Source organism: Mus musculus, chromosome 6, assembly GCF_000001635.26.
Source record: "Mus musculus strain C57BL/6J chromosome 6, GRCm38.p6 C57BL/6J".
Classification (NCBI taxonomy): domain Eukaryota; kingdom Metazoa; phylum Chordata; class Mammalia; order Rodentia; family Muridae; genus Mus; species Mus musculus.
In genome coordinates, this window is record NC_000072.6 from 133,062,474 (window position 1) to 133,086,147 (window position 23,674).

Sequence of the window (23,674 nt, forward strand, 5' to 3'; positions counted from 1 at the left end):
TCATCAGTATTAAAATTTTGTGTAGATAAATAAAGTGAATATTTTATCTTCTGTCCTTGCACCTACAGAAAGTTATTCATCCCCTTTATGACCTTTAGTTATCAGATAATGGTTTCACAGTTCATCTGAAAGGAATGTTTGATTATAGGCTCCTTACATTCCTGCTTTCTAAGTACAATAAAATTGTGACAAATGAGAGCTTGCAGGGCCCTTAATTGCAGCCCTTTTTAATAAAGGGTTCAATAATTACTAGTATAAATGTAGGATTTTTATAGAACTATAAATAGAAATTAAGAAATCATCTATATGTCTATATAGCATCACAAAACAGTACATCTTTGTTTATCTGCAGAAATTTTGTCCAATCAGTTGGGTTAATGCCCAGGGAATGTTATACTAATTTAATAATGACAGGAAAGGCATATCAGCTGCAAGAATCAATCCTAAGATGAAATCTGTTTTGAGCTTTGTGACTTAGAGATCACCAATACAGTCCATGTAAATATGGTGGGCCACCTCCAGGAAGGCCACATGCTAGCCTTAGCCTTTCCTAAATGGCTCCTGACAGTATGCTACAGAGTTGGGAGTGAGGCAGTGGGATTGTATTTGGAGGATAGGAAGGAGGGGTGAAAATCTGTAGTTAGTCTTACTGCATTCCTGGTTTCAGTAGCCTGGAGGCACCAAGGGAGAGCCTGTTGGAGTGGCAGTCTAAGATAAAGCAGAAAGTGAGAGGTAAGTTGGAGGGGAAGGAGGTCTATGTATTACATTACACAAAGGTGACAGGGAGAAAGGGGAGGTTATAATAGATGGGCTTCTAAATAGCTGCGGGTGAGAATTGGGACTTGGAGTTGGAAGATGGCAGGGGTTGAATAGGGATGAGGAAATAAAGATGTGCACTTACCCACCCTCCCACCTTGCCTGATTTATTATTTTTTTTAATAATACTTTTGATGATACAGTCTATGCCATTAACATGAGATTCTCCTCATTCCTTTATGCCCCAAACCAGTCAATTGTTTTTGTTGTTTTTGTTTTGTTTTTGGTTTTGTTGTTGTTGTTATATGGAAAAGTTTCTGCATATTTTTTGGAGTTTGTTGCTGTTTTTCATTTTCTTTGATTGTGTGATTAATTTTACTTTATTTTTATACTCATATTTTATCTTCCTTTTGAACACATTTATTTGTATGATTTCCCCTGAATTTTCTAATTAGATTATTGCACTGTTTTAATTTGTCATCATCTTTACATGACTTCACTTTACAATTTGTCTTTACTGATTTCATTGCTTGTTTGAAATTCTTAAATTTGTTTTATCATTTTAGTCAGCCAAATATTTGTGTTGCTTGGCTTAGAAACTTATCTTTGATGACATTGGTTCATGTCCTTTTAAAGCTCCTTGCACTTCACAATCTTCAGGTTCCCAGTTACTCACCTATCCACAAAACTGAGGTAACAACCTATGGGATTCCTATTCACCTTTAACATAGTTTCTATGATGTGAACTGGGGACACCTATCTTCTTATTTTCATTCTTAGTAACTGAGCCGTTTTCCAACAGCATGGTTTTAATATGTTGACCTTACATTGTATGTGCCTTTGACTTACTGATGTTCAGCAATATTCTTGCTTATTATCGAGGTGTCAGTAAGGAACATTTTTAGGTTCAGTTTCCAAGTGATGTAGAAATTCACAAAATGTATAAGAAATTCTTTCCCTAGCTTTATATAAAAATGTTCTCTGTAGCAAGGTCTAGTTAGAAATTGTTTGTGTGTGTGTGTGTGTGTGTGTGTGTGTGTGTGTGTGTGTGTGTGTGTGTGTGTATGTGTGTGTGTCTATCAAAGCTCAATGTCACTGGTTGCAAATTATAATTTCCCAAACTAAGACTTTGTAAATGTTTCTGAATAGGCATGAATACCCTGCTGTGTTTGTATTCTGTGGCAAAAATTAAATAGGAAAGCAGCATTAACTATAAATAAGACAAAGTCCACATTGGTTATGGAAAACACTGTCGTCCAAGTTAGTATCAAATAATTCCAGTCATGAGCTGTGTGACCTTATCACAGCCATAATTTCCAACTGCTGGTATTGAAGGTAAAAGAAATTTCTCATTTAATAGCATGCAGATAAAGGCTTATACTCTTTCACTCATTTTTAGAGATTTGCCTTGTCTAGGTTTTCTGTCATTTAAATTCATCTCATTTACTTGTTGTATGGGTGAACTTCAAAACCCAATGTGTAGAGGATGCAGGTATTGACTAAAATGACAGCTGCACCTCATTCCTCAGAAAATAACATGAAAGATTTTTCATCACTGGTAACTAATTTCAGTACATACTGTGTATCAACAGAAGACTTTAAAGGGAATAATGTGTAGGATTTTTCTTCCTCGGCATACGTTTTTTCTGTGAGATACTCCAGAAAGTTCATCTTCTCCACAATTATCTACAGATAATTAGTGTTTGTTATAACTTTATTACTTAATGCCAAGAAACACACATAATCATAACTTCATACATATTTCATAAGGTTTATTAAAAGTATCCTAAGGGCTTATAAGACATGAATTCTTATTATCAGTCTCTTCTATAATACTCATCCATAATTTCTATGAAAGATGCAGCTGAAGGTTAGAAATTTTTATAATGATGTTCCTCATGACCAAATGTAAATTTTAATATAAACATTTTAGAAATTATATGGGTAATTTATGTGTATGTGTGAGTGCCTGCTTGTCTTTATGTTCACCATAACAATGATTAGTGCACATGGAGTCCAGAAAAGTGCATTGGATGCCCTACATCTGGAGTTGCAGATGGTTGTGAACAACCATCTGGGTGCTGGAAACCAAATATTTGTGCTCTGTAGGACAAACAATTGCCCTTAACTGCTGTGTCATTTGAATAGCTCCAAGTTTTAAACAATGTTTTGGAGAGTTTTATTCACATCCCTCAGAGCCACATGATTTTTATTTACAGGATTTGGAAGTTATTATTACCTTAGGAAACGAAATCTGTTATTCACAACATCCATGTCAACATTAATTCAGAACTCAATTTGTGTCTTTTCTCTGAAGCTTACAAAGTATTTTTCTGGAGGTTTGAATGAGAATGGTCCCATATGTTTGAATTCCTAGTCCCAAGTTAAGGAAGGATTAGGAGATGTAGTCTCATTGGAGAACTTGTGTTATCGGAGTTAAACTTTGAGATTTCTGTCTCTTTGTTTCTGACTCTGTTTCTGACTCTGTCTGTTTGATTCTCTGACTCTCTCTCTCTCTCTCTCTCTCTCTCTCTCTCTCTCTCTCTCACTTATGCAACAATTCAGATCAGTATCTGTTTTTCTGTGTAGCAGGAGACAGCAACAAGTCATAGGTGTGTCTGTAGGGAACATTCTTAGGCTCTAGTCATCCAGAAGAAGGAAGATGCAGTTGCTTGATTTTGCACACACTGATCATTCTTTTGTAAGAATTCTTAAACCAGAGGAAGACTTTGCTATGACATTGATCCTAATTGTGTAAAAGCTCTGCCAGTTTGCATGGGTCTGAAACACTGGTCCTGGTCAATAATACACATTCACTCAAGACCTCATCTGTTCCTTACATACTCACTCAAGACTGCATCCCCTCCTCACACTTTATCCTCATTTCTTACTAAATTGTTTTATTAATTGTTTCTGCTAGAGCACACTCTGATGGAGCTTTTGAAACAAGGACTTATGGAAGGAAATTTTTGTCATTCTCCGTGTTCATTTCTTTTTTTTTTCAAACCTAGCAGTGAAATGATATCCATTTGTTATCTTGCTAATAGAGTACGTTTTTGTCCAGCTATAAGAGGGAAATGGCTTTTTTGAGGTCAGTAAGGACTTAAACCTCCAGTACTTATTTCTCTCCTAGCTCCTGCTCCTTCCCCATCTTCAGGGAGAGTAAATCCAAGACAGAGCATTTCCTCTCTTCTTGAGCTTCTTTATGCCTGTCCATCCCAGCTGCCCTCCATCCATGAATGTCACTTGTACTTAGAGCTCCTGAGATCTGGTGGAAGTCTATTTGGATTATGTTCTTACCCCACCCTTTGTAAAACCACAGACCAAGCCCCTTTTACCATATTAAATACATTATCATGATTACTCTATCATTTTAAAAATCTTAATATATCAATGAGTATATGAAAGTTAAACTGATCACTAGTTTTTATATTTATGTGGCCCTCCTGATTGCACCTGTTAGGGCTGTGGCAAGCCTAATCACCTCTTATGGGACTGACCTTTAGACCCAAGACCAGATGTCCTTGTTATAATCAGCTTTAGTTCATTTGGGACCCTTGGCCAACAAACATAATACTCCTATTTTTGACATTAAAAATAAGTCAGACAAATATAGACTTTATAGGATCTGAGAGCAATTGACGAACACATGGAGAAAATGGTGATCACTCAGGTGGGACTGCCTCATTCTAGTGCTATCCCACCCACATACCATGTGATGATCCTAGATAGTAAGGATTGCTTTTTCCAGACCCGTTTGGCTGCCTAGGATAGATATGATTTGGTCATCACAGTATGGAAGCCTAATATGAATAAACCGGCTAAAGATACCAGAATGTTCCCCTCTTGTGGTTGTTCCAGGCCCACTAGGATTTGCTTAAGGTTACCTCAAAGTTTGAGGATGTCGTCTGCCTTGCCCTTAAGGCAGGAGGCTTAGCAAGTACTTACAACAGGAAACTAGACAAAATCATTCTACCATTCCCTTATGATATTCTCAACTACTAAGGGCAGATTCAATCAGCTTTCAATAAATGGTGGCTGGGTTGACAGGCTTTTGGATAATCATATGCCACCAGACAAACATCTTACTGCTTTGTCACAACTGCTGTTGCCTTGACCCAGATAGCCACTATGGTGGAGGCTGTAGATAGTCTCTAAGTACACTGAGTTTCTACAGGTGCAGGAGGTACTAAATCAACATCTCTATCAAACCATCCACATTTTACAACAACATATTGACTTAGTGGCAGAAGAGTTGGCCCTTGTTAGGAACATATCTCTATTGGCATGTGGCTCCAGGTTTCACTCAATCTGCCTAACCCTTTACCAGGAACATTCTGATTGCAGTTCCCCTAAGGAGGTGATCAAAGCCTGGATGGCAGAGATTCATGAGGCCACAATGGAGGCTGTTCCTCATCTCCCCCTTGTGTGACATGGCTCCACAGTGATATCTCATTGATGGCTAGTAGTCAATGACACGTAAGGTCCTGAAACATAGGACAACCTAAGATAGGCACAGTCCAGTATACTGGAAATCCTCCAAGATGGATGGTGTCAACACTCTTGAGGCAGTGGCCCTCAGTCTCCCACTAGGCTGTCACAATCTAAAAACAAAAGGCATCTCCTGCAGGAGGACCTAATTGAAGACTGCCTGAGAGACCAAGGATTGCTTAAACAGACAATACCAGCCAACTGGGAACTATTTAGAAGAGATGCTTTCTTGGAACCAATGGGGATTGGGTAGATGGTATTAAAGGAGCTTGCAGCAACACTCAGATGACCTTGCTGTAGTGTTTCTCACCTACTCCTAGAGTCTATAATTTTGATTCTATGCCATCTCACCTCCAATCCTCAAGGGCAAGTAGAGTTGGGCAGCAGGCAGTCCAGGGTACAAGCAGCAGGGATAGTCAATGGATCAATTCAGAAGTTGCTAAGAAAAAAATATTATGAGCAGACTATCATTGCAGAAACAGGAAGTTCTTTTTGGCAGGGCTTCATCTACACAACAGCAAAGAAGAAGAGAAAGAGAAATACAAAGTATCCCATAAGCAAGGCTGTATGGAGTGGGTGCTGCTACTTGAACTTTAGGGCCCACTTTTGAAAAGCAATGTATCTTTGAAGAGACAAATACCCAGGAGCATGCCAGAGTCTCTACTCTTTACCTTCAACTCTGTATAGGAAACATTTGAGGTTCCAACTGTACAGTTCCTGGAAAAGACTGTTTTTAAGACAAGTTGAGGGAAATAGCAAAAACAATTCCCACATATTTTATCTTTTAAGCAAACTGATGGATCATTTCTTCATAAAGGGCTGTTATTGTTATGATTTCCTTGTCAACCTTGTATGAACATGTAGTTATAAATTAAGGTATTTCATTTTGATTTTTTTAAATAGTGGTGAGTTTCATATATTATCTGTATAAGTTCAAGTCATTCAAATGGTTTGAACAAACTATGCATCTCTGTATTAAGATTATAAAATTTATAATAATAATTTCATACATTTTTACACTTAGAAAATTTAAAATCATGTATATTTGTCCTGTGAATGCACATGAGTTATATCACCAACACTATGATTAAAATTCAAGTATATCAATTCTAAAGAGAGCCAAAGCAATACAAATTATATCTCAAGCCAGAACTAATGCCTCATGCACTCATGCCTTAATCTTAGCACTAGGAAGGCAGGGTAGGTGTATCACTCTGAATTAGAAGTCAGACCAGTCTACATATCAAGTACTAGGCCAAGTAATATGTCACAATGTGATCATTTCTTAAAAAGAGAAGGAAGGAAGAAGAAGAAAGGGAGAAGAAGGAACAGAAGAAGCTGAAGCAGAAGCAAAAAAGAAAAAGCAGCAGCAACAGGATGAAGAGGAAGAAGAGGAGGAGGGGGAGGAGAAAAGGATGAATTATTTAATTTGTGGGGTAGCAGAAATGTTTGTTATGGAAACTACTACATCCTAACTGTGTAAAACCACTTCTGTATACTTTATGCTTTTAACATAAGTAGGACTTTTCTATGGTTGCTGCTGAAGTTCAAACTAAACTCTTAATTTCCTAGCATGCAAATAAAGACATATCCCCTTTCATTGTTTTGCAAAGTTTTGTCTTGTCTCATTTCTGTATAATTTGAATTGATCAGGTTTAGAAGCCAGCTAGTCAAATTTTCAGTATCATTATGTACGAAATGTGGGGAGTGACTAAGTTGATGCACGAACCTCAGTATCTAGGGGACATTAATTACTTACCTATATTCTTAAGGTTCTTGTCACTTTCCTTCATTCTGCACGTCACTAATTTCTATAAAATATATGGCTTGAGATAAGGGTCATTTCTTGCTTTCTCTCTTGTATAATTTAATGTTAACTTAAAAATAATTTTTGAGGAATATATATACATATATATATATGTATATATATATATTCCTTATACCCATAATTTTTATTATTTATTTAATTATTATTTAATTTATTTACATTTTCAAATGCTGTCCCCTTCCCTGGTTCTGCCTTCGTGAGTTCTTCACTCCATTCATCTGTCCACTTTGCTTCTGATAGGGTGTTCTGTCTCATACCTACTCACCCCCACCTTACCCCAAGCACCCCCCTTGCCTTGAGCATCAAGTTTCTACAAGTTTAAGCATATACTTTCCCACTAAGGCTATGCAAGGCTGTCCTCCGCTACATATGTATGCTCTTTGATTGATGGCTTAGTCTCTAGGAGCTTTGAGGGGTTCAGGTTAGTTGCTACTGTTGTTCTTCCTATGGGGGGTCACAATCCCCTTCAAGTCCTTCAGTCCTTCCACTAACTCTTCCATGAGAGTCCCAAACCTCAGTCATATGGTTGGCTGTAAGTGTCTACATCCATTTTAGTCAGGTGCTGATAGAGCCTCTCAGAGGAAATCCATGCTCTTGTCTGCAAGCACAACATGGCTTCAGTAATAGTGATGGGGTTTAGTGCCTGTGATTGGGATAAATTCCAAATTGGACTGCACTCTGTATGGCCTTTCCTATAGGCTATGCTACATTTTTGTCTCTGAATTTCCTTCAGACATAACCAACTCTGAGTCAAAAATTTTGAAGATCAAAGGTGGCCCCATACCTCAAAGGGTTTCTGTCGCATCTGCTCTCAACCAGCAAGAACGACAGGACCACCAGTTTTTCTAACAGCAGTTTATTCAGCAAACTTCAATCTTCATCTCTCTCGCTTCATCTTTTTCTCTCCCGAACCCTGGGCCTCTCACTCTTATATACTTTCAGCCCCCATCCACTCACAGCAGGCCATGTCACCTCACCAGGCATGCAGCTTCAGCCAATCAGGGCGGCAGGGGCATGTCTCCACCAAATATGGACTTCTTTATACCGCCAGCATCATGGTGCACCTGCACAGCTCTCACGATGGTCCTGGCTTATTTTCTGGTGTATGAGGAAGTCAGGTGCAAGTCATAAGACTTAGCTGCAGTCCCGGGCGCCATCTTGGGACTGCTGCCACACTTGATCCGCACAGGTTTCCTTGTCTATCTACTGGAGGTGGTCTCTTTAGGTTCCATTTCACCGTTGTTGGGCATTTATGCTAAGGTCATTCACATTGGGTCATGGGGACCTCTCATATACCTGGTGTCTGGGCCTTTCTAGTTTTCCTCTGCCTCTCCCCAACACTGCTAAAATTTCTCATTCTCCTGTCACTCTGGTTTTCTCTCTTGTCTCCTCCATCCCTGATCCTGTCCCTGCTTTTCTCCTCCCATTCCCCTCTCCCACCTTTGACGTTTCCTTCCTCTGCCTCCTGTGATTCTTGACAAATGGGACCTCATGGGACTGAAAAGCTTCCATAAAGCAGAGGATGCTGTCAGTAAGACAAAACAACAACCATATATTGTGAAAAAGATCTTCACTAACCCAATATCTGATAGAAGATTAATATCCAAAATATACAAAGAGTTCAAGAAGGGCTGGAGAGATGGGTCAGTGGTTAAGAGCACTGACTGCTCTTCTGAAGGTCCTGAGTTCAATTCCCAGCAACCACATGAAATAAGTCTTGTACCCAAGGAGCTAAAGGGATCTGCAACCCTATAGGTGGAACAACATTATGAACTAACCAGTACCCTGGAGCTCTTGACTCTAGCTGCATATGTATCAAAAGATGGCCTAGTCGGCCATCACTGGAAAGAGAGGCCCATTGGACTTGCAAACTTTATATGCCTCAGTACAGGGGAACGCCAGGGCCAAAAGGTGGGAGTGTATGGGGGACTTTTGGGATAGCATTGGAAATGTAAATGAGGAAAATACCTAATAAAATATTTAAAAAAAGAAGTTAGAATCCTGAAAATCCCAATTTAAAAATGGGGTACAGTGCTAAACATAATTCTCAACTGAGTAATCTCAAATGGCCAAAAAGCACTTAAAGAAATGTTCAACACTCTTAGTCATCAGGGAAATGCAAATCAAAGCAACCCTGAGATTCCACCTTACATTAATCGGGATGGCTAAGACCAAAAATTCAAGTGACAGCACATGCTGGTAAGGATGTGTAGATAGAAGAACACTCCTCCATTGCTGGTGGGATTACAAACTGGAACAACCACTCTAGAAATCAAACTGGTGTTCCCTTAGAAAATTGAAATAGTTTTACCAAAGACCCAGCTCTATCACTCCTGGGTATATGCCTAAATGATGTTCCACTATATCACAAGGATACATGTTCCACTATGGTCTTAGTCACCTTCTTTGTAATACTCAGAAGCTGGAAACTACAGAGATGTCCCTCAACCAATGAATGGATATAGAAAATGTGGTTCATTTACACAATAGAATACTAATCAGCTATTATGAATGAGGACATCCTGAGTTTTGCAGCAAATGGTTGGGACTAGAAAATATCATCCTGAGTGAGGTAACTCAGACCCAAAAGGATATGCATGGTATGAAGCAACTAATAAGTGAATATTAGCCAAAAAAGTACAGAATTCCCAGGATACAATTTACAGAACTCAAGAAGGCTAATAAGCCAAAGGACCAAAGAGAATTTTTTAAAAAATCATGCTAACAGTGTAAAACCTACAGGGATTTATATTGTGTTATATTTACTTAGAATTTTATATACTAATATAAGGGTATATGTACATATAACACATATATATGCATACATATGATATATATCATATGTATATACAAGATATATATATATATATATATGTGTGTGTGTGTGTGTGTGTGTGTGTGTGTGTGTGTGTACGTATATATATGTAAATGTGTGTGTGTGTGTCACTGGGGGTGATGGTGCTCCCCACAAAGGCCATAGACTATCTAAGAAAAGCCTCAGTGCTCCAATGCCATGAACTGTAACCCTCCTTTCAGATTGTTGGTTAGATGTGCCTAAGAGACCCCACTCAAACAGTATAGGATATTGTCATTGTCCTTGGTTGCCTCTCAGAAATTGAATGTAAGGCACCATTACTACAGAAGTAGAAGTCCACAGAATATGAAGGGAATTATTTGGATCTGAGCTAAAAGTGTCTTCTATGAGAACCATCTATCATAGTGCCAGGCACAGATCTGAATGCTTCCAAGAGAGAAAAGTAATCAATAGTCACACCTTGATTTAACACTAGTGGAACTTAACAGCCAGAATAATAAGATACCCCTGGATCCATCTAATCAGACATAAGGACTACTGATCAGGAGTGAAATGATCCCTGATACTGGAAACAAGCAGCTACCCACGAAGGATCAAATCATGGAGCCTAGAGAAGAACATACCAAAGACATTTTCCAAAATAAGTCTGATTTCTAACTGTATTCTAAATATTTACTAGTATACTAATAGGTAAGTGTAGTTCTCATCACTCAGAAATGTCTTTTTGCATTAGTCAGAGAAAAATCAGAGAAAACTGCAGCTGGCCAAAGTGCAGGAAGCAACCATCTATGAGGTAACCAAACCCATTTGAAACATCTACAGCACAATACGTAATGTCCAGAGAACATCATGAAAAAAGGCAGTGAAAGATTATAAGAGCTGGAGGACCAGGAAGGACATCTGCTGCATGATACAATGTCTTCTTTATATGATAGGAAAGTTGCACACATGAAATCTTAAAAAATATGATTGTCTAAACAAGGTCTGAAAAGTCTCACCAGCTGATATGTCAATATAAATGGAGGAAAAATTTTTCACAAGGCCATATCCCTAGATGAAGAGCTATAAGCAATTAATGGTTGTTAGCTGAGAGAAAATCAGTCTTTTCCAGATATTTGCTCCTTCATAGGTTATCCAATTCCAAGTTTCTATCCTTAAATACCTACACATACACACAGCACCAAATGAAACCATCAGATTGTATATTTATAAATTTAAATGCATGCCTATGTTTAAAAATAATTAAATAATAAAAGTAGATGAATTTGAAATGTAAGGGCATGGGAGGAGTTGGAGTGAATACAAGGAGGGAATGATTTTTTTATTTAATTTTATTTGTAATTAATTTTTTACACTCCATATCTCCCCTCCCCATCTACCCTTCCACTGCTCCACATCCCACACCTACTCCCCTCCCCACCCCGTCTCCACGTGGATGCCCCCACCCCCATTCCACCTGACCTCTAAACTCCCTGGGGCCTCCAGTCTCTTGAGAGTTAGGTGCAACATCTCTGAATGAACATAGATCTGGAATTCCTCTACTGTATGTGTGTTAGGGGCCTCGTATCAGCTGGTGTATGCTGTCTATTTGGTGGTCCAGTGTTTGAAAGATATCTGAGATCGAGATTGATTGAGACTGCTGGTCCTCCTAAAGGATCGCCCTTCTCCTCAGCTTCTTTCAACCTTCCCTAATTCAATAACAGGGGTCAACTGTTTCTTTCCATTGGTTGGGTGTAAATAACTGCATCTGACTCATGATAGATCCCTCTTTGTGAGTGTTCCATAGCCTCAGTAATAGTGTCAGGCCTTGGGACCTGCCGTTGAGTTGGATCCTACATTGGGCCTGTCACTGGGACTTCTTTTCCTTAGGCTCCTCTCCATTTTCATCCCTGTAATTCTTTCAGACAGTAACAATTATGTGTCAGGGGTGTGATTGTGGGATGGCAACCACATCCCTCACTTGATGTCCTGTATTCCTGCTGGAGGTGAGCTCTATAGTTCTCTCTCCCTACTGTTGGGCATTTCATCAAAGGTTCCTCCCTATGAATCCTGGAAGTCTCTCACCTCCCAGGTCTCTGGTACAGTCTGGGGGTTACCCCCAACTTCCTATTTCCTGAGGTTGCCTATTTGCATTCTTTCTGCTGTCCCTCCGGTCTTTAGTCCTTTTCCCTCACCCAATACCAGATCAAGTTCCCCTCTACCCCTCAATGCCCCTACCCACCTCTTCCACTTTCCCTCCCAAGTCCCTCTCTCCCCACTGCTGATTGCTTTCTTCTCTCTCCCAAGTGGGACTGAGGTGTCCTCACTTGGGCACTTCAGCTTGTTGAGACTTTTGAGTTTTGTAGACTGCTTCCTATGCATTCTGTATGTTTTTTTTCTTTTTTCTTTCTTTGTTTCTTTCTTTCTTTCTTTCTTTCTTTCTTTCTTTCTTCCTTTCTTTCTTCCTTTATTGGCTATTATCCACTTATTAGTGAGTACATACCATGCATGTCCTTTTGGGTCTGAGTTACCTCACTCAGGATGATATTTTGTTGTTCCATCCATATGCCTGAAAAGTCAGGATGTCCTCGTTTTTAATAGTTGAGTAGTATTCCACTGTGTAACTGGACCACATTTTCTGTATTCATTCTTTTGTCATGGGACATGTAGGTTGTTTCCAACTTCTAGATATCACAAATGAGGCCATAAGGAACATTGTGGAACATATCTCCCTGTGGTATGCTGGGGCATCTTTTGGGTATACCCGAGTGGCATATCTGGGTCTTCAGGTAGATCTATTTCCAATTTTCTGAGCAACCTCCAGATTTTTTTCCAGAGTGGTTGTAGCAATTTTCAATCCAGCAATAGAGTAGTGTTCCTCTTTCTCCACATCCTCTCCAACATTTGTTGTCACCTGAACTTTTGATCTTAGCCATTCTGACTGGTGTAAGGTGAAATCTTGGGGTCATTTTGATTTGCATTTCTCTGATCACCAAAGACTTTGGTGGTACTCATATATAACTTTCAAAATCATAAAATTAGTTTTTTAAAATTATTACTTCAATGGTATGGAATAAGAACAATCATCTTTACTTGCCCACTGTATGAACTTGGATTGGCTACAAATGAATATCAGGCCTTTGACTTTGTCAAAGCAAACCAACTTGAAAAAAAGCCAAATCAATAAGACTGCTATCACCTGGGGTCAGATATTTTTCTCCTGGAAAAATCAGAGCAATTTTCAAGAAATATAGTGATATTGGCAATATTTTAAAAGTAAATTCTTCCACTAATTTGATCGAAAATGTGTCTAATGCTGTCCTTAATTCAGGGGAAATACAAAGAAATTACAGTAGCTGGAATTTTATCTCCTGACCTAAAGTTCTGCCAATATCTGAACAGGAGAGAGGTAGGTTAATGTAGTTGAAGGTGAATGCAACTTAAGTAAGGACATCTTAGAAGTACAGTGTTGGTTACAGAAAACATCATTTCCTAAAATAGTGCAAAATAACCCCAACCTTGCATGTGTAGCCTTGTCACAATCCCCAGTCTTCAATTGTTGGATTCTCATTCTGTAGCATTCAAAGGAAGGCATATGCCCTTTCATTGTTTTGCTATGTTTTGCCACATACAGCTTCTGGGTGATTTGAATTAATCTTGTTTAGATGTCCTCTGATAAAACCTTTAAAAGAAGTGTATGGTGGATGCAGGGAATGACTACAGTGGAGGTGAGCCTCACTCCTCAGTGAGAAAAAGATAACCAAAGTGATTCCTCAACATTGACAGTTTATTTCAGCTAACACATGAAGTTGTGAGGATAAATGAAAGAACTATTCACTATATAAAGCTACTTTGTTTTCTGTGGAAAGTTCATGTTTCCTAAAGAAATCTGCTGCGCTAAGTATTTTGTTACCTTTCTAGGAAGGACCTAATCACCCACACTTTGGTCTTCCTTCTTCATGATCTTCATGTGGTCTGTGAATTGTGTGGAGCAAAGAATGAAGGAAAGGCCATCTAGAGACTGCCCCACCTGGTGATCTATCCCTTATACAGTCACCAAACACAGACATTATTGGGAATGCCAAGAAGTACATGCTGACAAGAGCCTGATAGAACTGTCTCCTGAGATGCTCTGCCAAAGCCCAACAAATACAGAGGCAGATGCTCACAGCCAACCATTGACCTGGGCACAGGGTCTACAATTGAGGAGTTAGAGAAAGGACTGAAGGAGCTGAAGGGGTTTGCAACCCCATTGGAAGAACAACAGTATCAACCATCCAGAGCCTCACACACATACCACACCCAGAGGTCCGAGGGACTAAACCACCAATCAAAGAGTATACAGGGAAGGACTCATGGCTCCAGTCACATATGTAGCAGAGGGTTGGGAGGTGGGAGTGGATGGGTGGGTGGAGGAACACCCTCATAGTAGCAAGGGAGTGGGTAATTGGATAGGTGGTTTGGGGGGGTGGGGAAAAACCTGGAAAGGGGGAAATATTTGAAATGTAAGTAAATAAAATATCGAATAAAAATATTTTCATTCTACATGCCAATAAAAAAGAAAGATCTGTAGATAACCAGTACAGGTTAAAGCATTATTATTTACAGACAAATCTCTCTCTCTGTCTCTCTCTCTGTCTCTCTCTGTATCTCTCTGTCTCTCTCTATCTCTCTCTCTGTCTCTCTCTCTGAATCTCTCTGTCTCTCTGTCTCTCTGTCTCTCTGTCTCTCTCTCTGTCTCTCTCTCTGTCTCTCTCTCTGTCTCTCTGTCTCTCTGTCTCTCTCTCTCTCTCTCTCTCTCTCTCTCTCTCTCTCTCTCTCTCTCTCTCCACAGTCTAAAAACAAGAGGAATATAACTCAAGACCGAACTGTGTGCCCCTAAGCTAGAAATTTGTGCTTGAGGTGTAGCGCCAATCCTGGTTTACTGTTATTTAATCTGGTTTCAAGAGATGCCTTGTCAAAGATGATCTATGTTAAATATCACAAGGAATCTCGGATAAATTAAGTCTGTGGAGTTCTATATTCTGTCAGTGCCTTGGGAGACCTGAGGAAGAAGCTGATCAAGCTCCATACTTACTGAATATCTTTGTGTATGTGCTCTCTTTACTTCCAGTGCACCATGCTGTGTTTGTAATATTATCACTTCAAATTTTCACTTTTCTCTATGTTTATCATTTGTCTTTTACCAATTTCATAAAACCTTAAGAAATAATTAAATTTTTTTACTGCATACTAGTTTTTCGTTTGCCTATTTGAAGGAAACACTATAGGTCTAATTGTTGTGTTTATTATTCATTTACCTCATTAATATAATCTCTGTAAATATAGATACGCTTCATTTGTGAAAATTTTCTTATATTAATTATTATTGGTGTCTGTGTGTTTGCGAGTGTATGGTGTGTGTGTGTGTGTGTGTGTGTGTGTGTGTGTGTGTGTGTGTGATTGAAGGCACACGCGTGCCATAGTAGATATCAGAGAACAACTTTTGTGAGATGGTATTCACCTTCTACTTCTGCATCACAAGGCTTGCCTTGTATACTTACAACTTTATTAACCATTTCATTAATATTTTCTCAATTTTATTTGTTATAGGACACTTCTCTATAATGCATAGTCTGTGACATAAAATGTGCAAAAATTTAAAGTATAGACAATACATGATTTGGGGCAAGACATTTGGCTCAGTGGATAAGAGCACATGGAGGACCAGTGTTTAATTCCCATCTCTAACTCCACTCCCAGAGGACCCAATGTCCTCTTCTAACCTCTTAGCGTAACAGGCATAAATGGTGCCAAAAACACTCATATACATACAATAAATACATATAAAATTGTAAAAAGTAATTAGTCATAATATATAATCCAATAGTATACTGTATTAACTATTACTTTCAATACATGAAAGCTTAATAAATCTGCATGTATCTAAACTTGTGGTATATCTGCTTTTTATTGATTATTACAACATATTGCACTTCACTAATCTGTCTTTTCTACCTAGTCTTGATAAATAGAATTGCTAATAAATGTTAGTCATATTTCTCTATTAAGGTGTGTATGAATGTTGTTGATTCAGCAAGTAAGAAACAGTTACATATACACAATGGACACTGACAATATTGTTATTCTATTCATTCAGCACTACTAAAGAATTTGTGTGTACCTGATTGTAGACAATTTGGCAATAATTATTTTATTAATTATAAAATATCAACTTTATTACCAATTGCACAAAGTTAAGAAAATTTCTCAGCATATTTACATTCTTTTAAATGAATAGAATCTTTCCTTTTTGGTTTTCATAGGCATCCATTTAAGCACCACTATCTTCTCGATTTGTTACATGACAGACATTTATGTCATCAAAGATCATGTGGTTGAAGTCCCAGGCTAAGTGTCTATTAGTGTTGCACTCTGGGAGGCCTATCCTGTTGAGGTGTGCAAATCACCTTGTTCTGTGTCCACAGACTCCTCATATCTACCCTGTTCTCATATGGATACGAGTCCCCTTATCTTATAGTTTCACCAAAATTATTTATACGTAGGGATATTAGTAAATGCTGTATGGCAGAGGCTTTCAACCTGTGGGTTGGAACTGCTTGGCTGGTAACATATCACATACCTTGCATATCAGATGATTTCATTATGATTCATAACAGTATCAAAATTACAGTCATGAAGTAACAATGAAATAATTTTATGTTTGGGGGTGGGGTACCACAACATGAGGAACTGTATTAAATGGTTAATGAATTAGGAAAGTTGAGATCCACAGCTATATGGTCACCTCTGAAATCATTACAGCAGCAACACTTTCAGTTTCAAGATAAACACATTAGTCCCTCACATTCTTCCTCTGGCTTATCCACTAGTAGCATTCAAATGCAGAAGGTGCATATTAAATAATACCAGTTTTGATTTGTTTTCTAATATGGAATGGCACTACTTAAGTGAAAGTATAAGAAAAAATTTTGGCTACAATTGGGTTTGTAGTTATCTTCTTTTGAATTTTAAAAGTAACAGAAAGTTATCTTGTAGAGTACAACTTTCTAATGCTATTTCTCATGTGAATATTCTTTCTACAAACTCATATAGATACTTTCTGAATTTGTCTTGAGTTCTGGTGGTCTCAGTGTCTTACAATATACCCTCTTCTCTAACTGCATCCTAGATAAATATCAATAGGTTTACTCAGGGAAGTACCCCACAACAGGACAAGGAAATGATCCCTCTCAGGTCTGGTTTGGTGAACCATTAAATTTATTGGGATTCTTGCAGAGGCATGGATGATGGTTTCCTACAAAAGTGAAGAGAAATAGAACAACTTCATCCTTGAATGCTCCCCACAACCATGGGTGACAACTCATAAAATCTGCATCACTGCAGCTCCCTGAACATTCAGCAGATGTCTCAAGCAGGTTTCCCCTCTTTTTTTTCTTTTTTTAATTTATTTATTACATATTTTCCTCAATTATATTTCCAATGCTATCCCAAAAGTCCCCCATACCATCCCACCCACTTCCCTACCCACCCATTCCCATTTTTTTTTTATATGCACTGGGGCATATAAAGTTTGTGTGTCCAAAGGGCCTCTCTTTCCAGAGATGGCTGACTAGGCCATCTTTTGATACATATGCAGCTAGAGTCAAGAGCTCCGGAGTACTGGTTAGTTCAGACTGTTATTCCACCTATAGGGTTGCAGATCCCTTTAGCTCCTTGGGTACTTTCTCTAGCTCCTCCATTGGGAGCCCTGTGATCCATCCAATAGCTGATTGTGAGCATCCACTTCTGTGTTTGCTAGGCCCCGTCATAGTCTCACAAGAGACAGCTCTATCTGGGTCCTTTCAGCAAAATCTTGCTAGTGTATGCAATGGTGTCAGCATTTGGAAGCTGATTATGGGGTGGATCCCTGGATATGGCAGTCTCTAGATGGTCCATCCTTTTGTCACAGCTCCAAACTTTGTCTCTATAACTCCTTCCATAGGTGTTTTGTTCCCAATTCTAAGAAGGGGGACAGTGTCGACACTGTGGTCTTTATTCTTCTAGAGTTTCATGCGTTTAGCAAATTGTATCTTATATCTTGGGTATCCTAAGTTTTGGGCTAATATCCACTTATCAGTGAGTACATATTGTGTGAGTTCCTTTGTGACTGGGTTACCTCATTCAGGATGATGCCCTCCAGGTCCATCCATTTGGCTAGGAATTTCATAAATTCATTCTTTTTAATAGCTGAGTAGTTTTTCATTGTGTAAATGTACCACATTTTCTGTATCCATTCCTCTGTTGAGGGGCATCTGGGTTCTTTACAGGTTATGGCTATTATAAATAAGGCTGCTATGAAGATAGTGGAGCATGTGTCCTTCATACCGGTTGGAACATCTTCTTGATATATGCCCAGGAGAGGTATTGGGGGATCCTCCAGTAGTACTATGTCCAATTTTCTAAGAAACCGCCAGACTGATTTCCAGAGAGGTTGTACAAGCTTGCAATCCCACCAACAATGGAGGAGTGTTCCTCTTTCTCCACATCCTCGCCAGCATCTGCTGTCACCTGAATTTTTGATCTTAGCCATTCTGACTGGTGTGAGGTGGAATCTCAGGGTTGTTTTGATTTGCATTTCCCTGATGATTAAGGATGTTGAACATTTTTTCAGGTGTTTCTCTGCCATTCGGTATTCCTCAGGAGAGAATTCTTTGTTCAGTTCTGAGCCCCATTTTTTAATGGGGTTATTTGATTTTCTGGAGTCCGCCTTCTTGAGTTCTTTATATATATTAGATATTAGTCCCCTATCTGATTTAGGATAGGTAAAGATCCTTTCCCAATCTTTTGGTGGTCTTTTTGTCTTATTGACAGTATCTTTTACCTTGCAGAAGCTTTGGAGTTTCATGAGGTCCCATTTGTCAATTCTCAATCTTACAGCACAAGCCATTGCTGTTCTATTCAGGAATTTTTCCCTTATGCCCATATCCTCGAGGCTTTTCCCCACTTTCTCCTCTATAAGTTTCAGTATTTCTGGTTTTATGTTAAGTTCCTTGATCCACTTAGATTTTACCTTAGTACAAGGAGATAGGAATGGATCGATTCACATTCTTCTACATGATAACAACCCGTTGTGCCAGCACCATTTGTTGAAAATGCTGTCTTTTTTCCACTGGATGGTTATAGCTCCCTTGTCGAAGATCAAGTGACCCTAGGTGTGTGGGTTCATTTCTGGGTCTTCAATTTTATTCCATTGGTCTACTTGTCTGTCACTATACCAGTACCATGCAGTTTTTATCACAATTGCTCTGTAGTAAAACTTTAGGTCAGGCATGGTGATTCCACCAGAGGTTCTTTTATCCTTGAGAAGAGTTTTTGCTACCCTAGGTTCTTTGTTATTCCAGATTAATTTGCAGATTGCTCTTTCTAATTCTTTGAAGAATTGAGTTGGAATTTTGATGGGTTTTGCATTGAATCTGTAGATTGCTTTTGGAAAGATAGCCATTTTTACAATGTTGATCATGCCAATCCATGAGCATGGGAGATCTTTCCATCTTCTGAGTTCTTCTTTAATTTCTTTCTTCAGAGACTTGAAGTTCTTATCATACAGATCTTTCACTTCCTTAGTTAGAGTCACACCAAGATATTTTAAATTATTTGTGACTATTGAGAAGGGTGTTGTTTCCCTAATTTCTTTCTCAGCCTGTTTATTCTTTGTGTAGAGAAAGGCCATTGACTTGTTTGAATTAATTTTATATCCTGCTACCTCAACGAAGCAGTTTATCAGTTTTAGGAGTTCTCTGGTGGAATTTTTAGGGTCACTTATATATACTATCATATCATCTGCAAAAAGTGATATTTTGACTTACTCTTTTCCAATTTGTATCCCCTTGATCTCCTTTTGTTGTCAAATTGCTCTGGCTAGGACTTCAAGTACAATGTTGAATAGGTAGGGAGAGAGTGGACAGCCTTGTCTAGTACCTGATTTTAGTGGGATTGCTTCCAGCTTCTCACCATTTACTTTGATGTTGGCTACTGGTTTGCTGTAGATTGCTTTTATCATGGTTAGGTATGGGCCTTGAATTCCTGATCTTTCCAAGACTTTTATCATGAATGGGTGTTGGATCTTGTCGAATGTTTTTTCTGCATCTAACGAGATGATCGTGTGGTTTTTGTCTTTGAGTTTGTTTATATAATGGATTACATTGATGTATTTCCATATATTAAACCATCCCTGCATCCCTGGAATGAATCCTACTTGGTCAGGATGGATGATTGCTTTAATGTGTTCTTGGATTCGGTTAGCGAGAATTTTATTGAGGATTTTTGCATCTATATTCATAAGGGAAATTGGTCTGAAGTTCTCTATCTTTGTTGGATCTTTCTGTGGTTTAGGTATCAGAGTAATTGTGGCTTCATAGAATGAGTTGGGTAGAGTTCCTTCTACTTCTATTTGTGGAATAGTTTGTGCAGAATTGGAATTAGATCTTCTTTGAAGGTCTGGTAGAACTCTGGACTAAACCCATCTGGTCCTGGGCTTTTTTTTTTTTTTTTTTTTTTTGGCTGGGAGACTATTAATGACTGCTTCTATTTGTTTAGGGGATATGGGACTGTTTAGATCATTAATTTGATTCTGATTTAACTTTGGTACCTGGTATCTGTCTAGAAATTTGTCCATTTCGTCCAGGTTTTCCAGTTTTGTTCAGTATAGCCTTTTGTAGAAGGATCTGATGGTGTTTTGGATTTCTTCAGAATCTGTTGTTCTGTCTCCCTTTTCATTTCTGATTTTGTTAACTAGGATGTTGTCCCTGTGCCCTCTAGTGAGTCTATCTAAGGGTTTATCTATCTTGTTGATTTTCTCAAAGAAACAACTCCTTGTTTGGTTAATTGTTTGAATAGTTCTTGTTTCTACTTGGTTGACTTTGTTGAGGGATTACTTTCTTGCCTTTTCTAGGGCGTGATTTCCGTCCATGTATTGGTTTTTTTCTGTTATTATCCTTTGAAGGGCTGGATTCATGGAAAGGTAATGTGTGAATTTGGTTTTGTCGTGGAATACTTTGGTTTCTCCATCTATGGTAATTGAGAGTTTGGCCGGGTATAGTAGCCTGGGCTGGCATTTGTGTTCTTTTAGTGTCTGTATAACATCTGTCTAGGCTCTTCTGGCTTTCATAGTCTCTGGTGAAAAGTCTGGTGTAATTCTGATAGGCCTGCCTTTATATGTTACTTGACCTTTCTCCCTTACTGCTTTTAATATTCTATCTTTCTTTAGTGCATTTGTTGTTCTGATTATTATGTGTCGGGAGGAATTTCTTTTCTAGTCCAGTCTATTTGGAGTTCTGTAGGCTTCCTGTATGTTTCATGGGCATTTCTTTCTTTAGATTTGGGAAGTTTTCTTCTATAATTTTTTGAAGATATTTGCTGGCCCTTTGAGTTGAAATTCTTCATTCTCATCAACTCCTATTATCTGTAGATTTGGTCTTCTCATTGTGTCCTGTATTTCCTGGAGGATTTGAGTTAGGATCCTTCTGCATGTTGTATTTTCTTTGATTGTTGTGCCGATGTTCTCTATGGAATCTTCTGCACCTGAGATTCTCTCTTCTATCTCTTGTATTCTGTTGCTGATGCTCGCGTCTTTGGTTCCAGATTTCTTTCCTAGGGTTTCTATCTCCAGCGTTGCCTCACTTTGGGTTTTCTTTATTGTGTCTACTTCCTTTTTTATATCTAGTAAGGTTTTGTTCATTTCCATCACCTGTTTGGATGTGTTTTCTTGTTTTTCTTTAAGGACTTCTACCTGTTTGGTTGTGCTTTCCTGTTTTTCTTTAAGGACTTGTAACTCTTTAGCAGTGTTCTCCTGTATTTCTTTAAGTGAGTTATTAAAGTCCTTCCTGATGTCCTCTACCATCATCATGAGATATGCTTTTAAATCTGGGTCTAGGTTTTCGGTTGTGTTGGGGTGCCCAGGACTATGTGGGGTGGGAGTGCTGCGTTCTGATGATGGTGAGTGGCCTTTTTTCCTGTTAGTAGGATTCTTACATTTGCCTTTTGCCATCTGGTATTCTCTGGAGCTGTGCAGGATACACTCGGCGGGGTCCCGGAACCAAGATGTCTGCTGCTGATGCTCAGGCAAAGTGCTGCCTGGGGCCCGAAAAGGGGGCTGCCTTAGAAGCTCTGTGGTTCCCGCCTGTCCCAGAAGCTTTTAGCTTTTGTATTTCATACTCTCACCTGTGCAGGATACACTTGGCAGGGTCCCAGAACCAAGATGTCTGCTGATGCTCAGGCAAAGCGCTCCCGCACCCGCTGGGCAGATCCCTATCCTCTGGCCGGAACAGTGGCCAGCTGCCTGTGCAGGACACACTCGGCGGGGTCCTGGAACCAAGATGTCTGCTGCTGATGCTCAAGCAAAGCGCTCCCGCGCCCGCCGGGCAGATCACTATCCTCTCCAGGTTTCCCCTCTTTCAGTAACTTTTCATAATTACTTATCATTTTGCATATTTAAGCCAATTCATAACATAAAATAAAATGGACTAAGAGTATTATTTAGCTAAATATCCTTCATAAGGAATTGTTTGCAGATAGTACACTTTTTATCTGCAAGACACAAGAGAGTGAGCTTTAGGAACAAAACACTTTTCATAGATTAGTAAACAAATATTTTCTGTGAAGTATGATATTGACTGTCATCTTGACAGGATCTAGAATTACCCAGAAATCTCTAGATATCTACAAGAGAGGCATTGTACATTAAATAAATTGAGTTAGGTGATTTCAGTCTTACTGTGAGTCATGGCATCCATCACTTTCCACTTGGCCCCAGGTGGGCATCTAAGTCTCTCACCCCACACTGCGGGGTGGGGGGTGGATAAGGGGCAGTCCCCCACTGGGGACCTCGAGGTGACACCCTGTTGCTCTGGAGTTATAGGAGAGAGAAAGAGAGAAAGAGGGAGAGAAGAGAGGAGAGGAGGAGAGAAGAGAGATGGGGAGAAGACAAAGAAAAAGGAAAGAGAAGAGAAGACAAATAGGGGAGAAAAGAGAGAACATAAGAGTAAGAGAATGAGGTGGGGGCTAAACAGCCCTTTTTATGGTCTTCACTGTTGCTAGGTAACTGGGGAGGAGTTTAGCCTGAACATCAGAAGCTTGGGCCATTGTCTATGTGACTACTGACCATGCTTATCTTGTGGGGGCTGTGGGAGGTGGTAGCTTAGGCAGGGGTCAGAGTTCCAGGAGCATGAGGGAAAGCCTACTGTCATGAAGGTGAATTATGACCATCGGGGTTCAGACCTCAGCTCAACTGGAGACCAGCCTGCAATCCCCCACACGAGTGTGTGTGTGTGTGTGTGTGTGTGTGTGTGTGTGTGTGTGTGTGTCCTGCTATTTGTTAATCATTTTTAAAATTTTTAAAGATTAATAAATGATAGAAATATTGATTCCAGTTCTTACACTTAACTGGTTCACATTTATATCTTTGTATACAAATAGGTTTGTATTTTGTCAGCAGAGCTATAATGTATTTGAATAGTGCTTAAATCACACAGAATCTTTTAAGTCCATAATGTTACACACACCTGAATAATTTTGAAAGTACAAATTTAGATGCCACACCACTACAGCTTCTGTTCCCTTCACATGCTGCTTAATACCAGATGTAGGACTACTGCCTACAGGCTTCCACTCTCTCTGCACAGCTCTCTCCATCTCCTGGGAATAGTTCCTTCCAGATAGCAAACCCTAGAAAAGCTTCAGGCCACACAAGTAAGCATTGTTACATCACATACTAATGGGCCAAATATTCTTAGGCAATTCCTTCATTCAGGAATGTCATTCTGTCC

General features: G+C 39.1%; 1 long non-coding RNA gene across 1 annotated transcript; it reads right to left on the reverse strand.

Moving 5' to 3' along the window:
- Positions 1-542: 542 nt before the first annotated feature.
- On the reverse strand, positions 543-22,811 carry Gm35765. Its single transcript, XR_378062.2, has 4 exons — positions 22,624-22,811; positions 5,599-5,686; positions 2,336-2,442; positions 543-708 (listed from the first exon to the last, which is right to left on the reverse strand). It is a non-coding gene; the product is annotated as a predicted gene, 35765 (long non-coding RNA).
- Between the last annotated feature and the right edge of the window lie 863 nt (positions 22,812-23,674).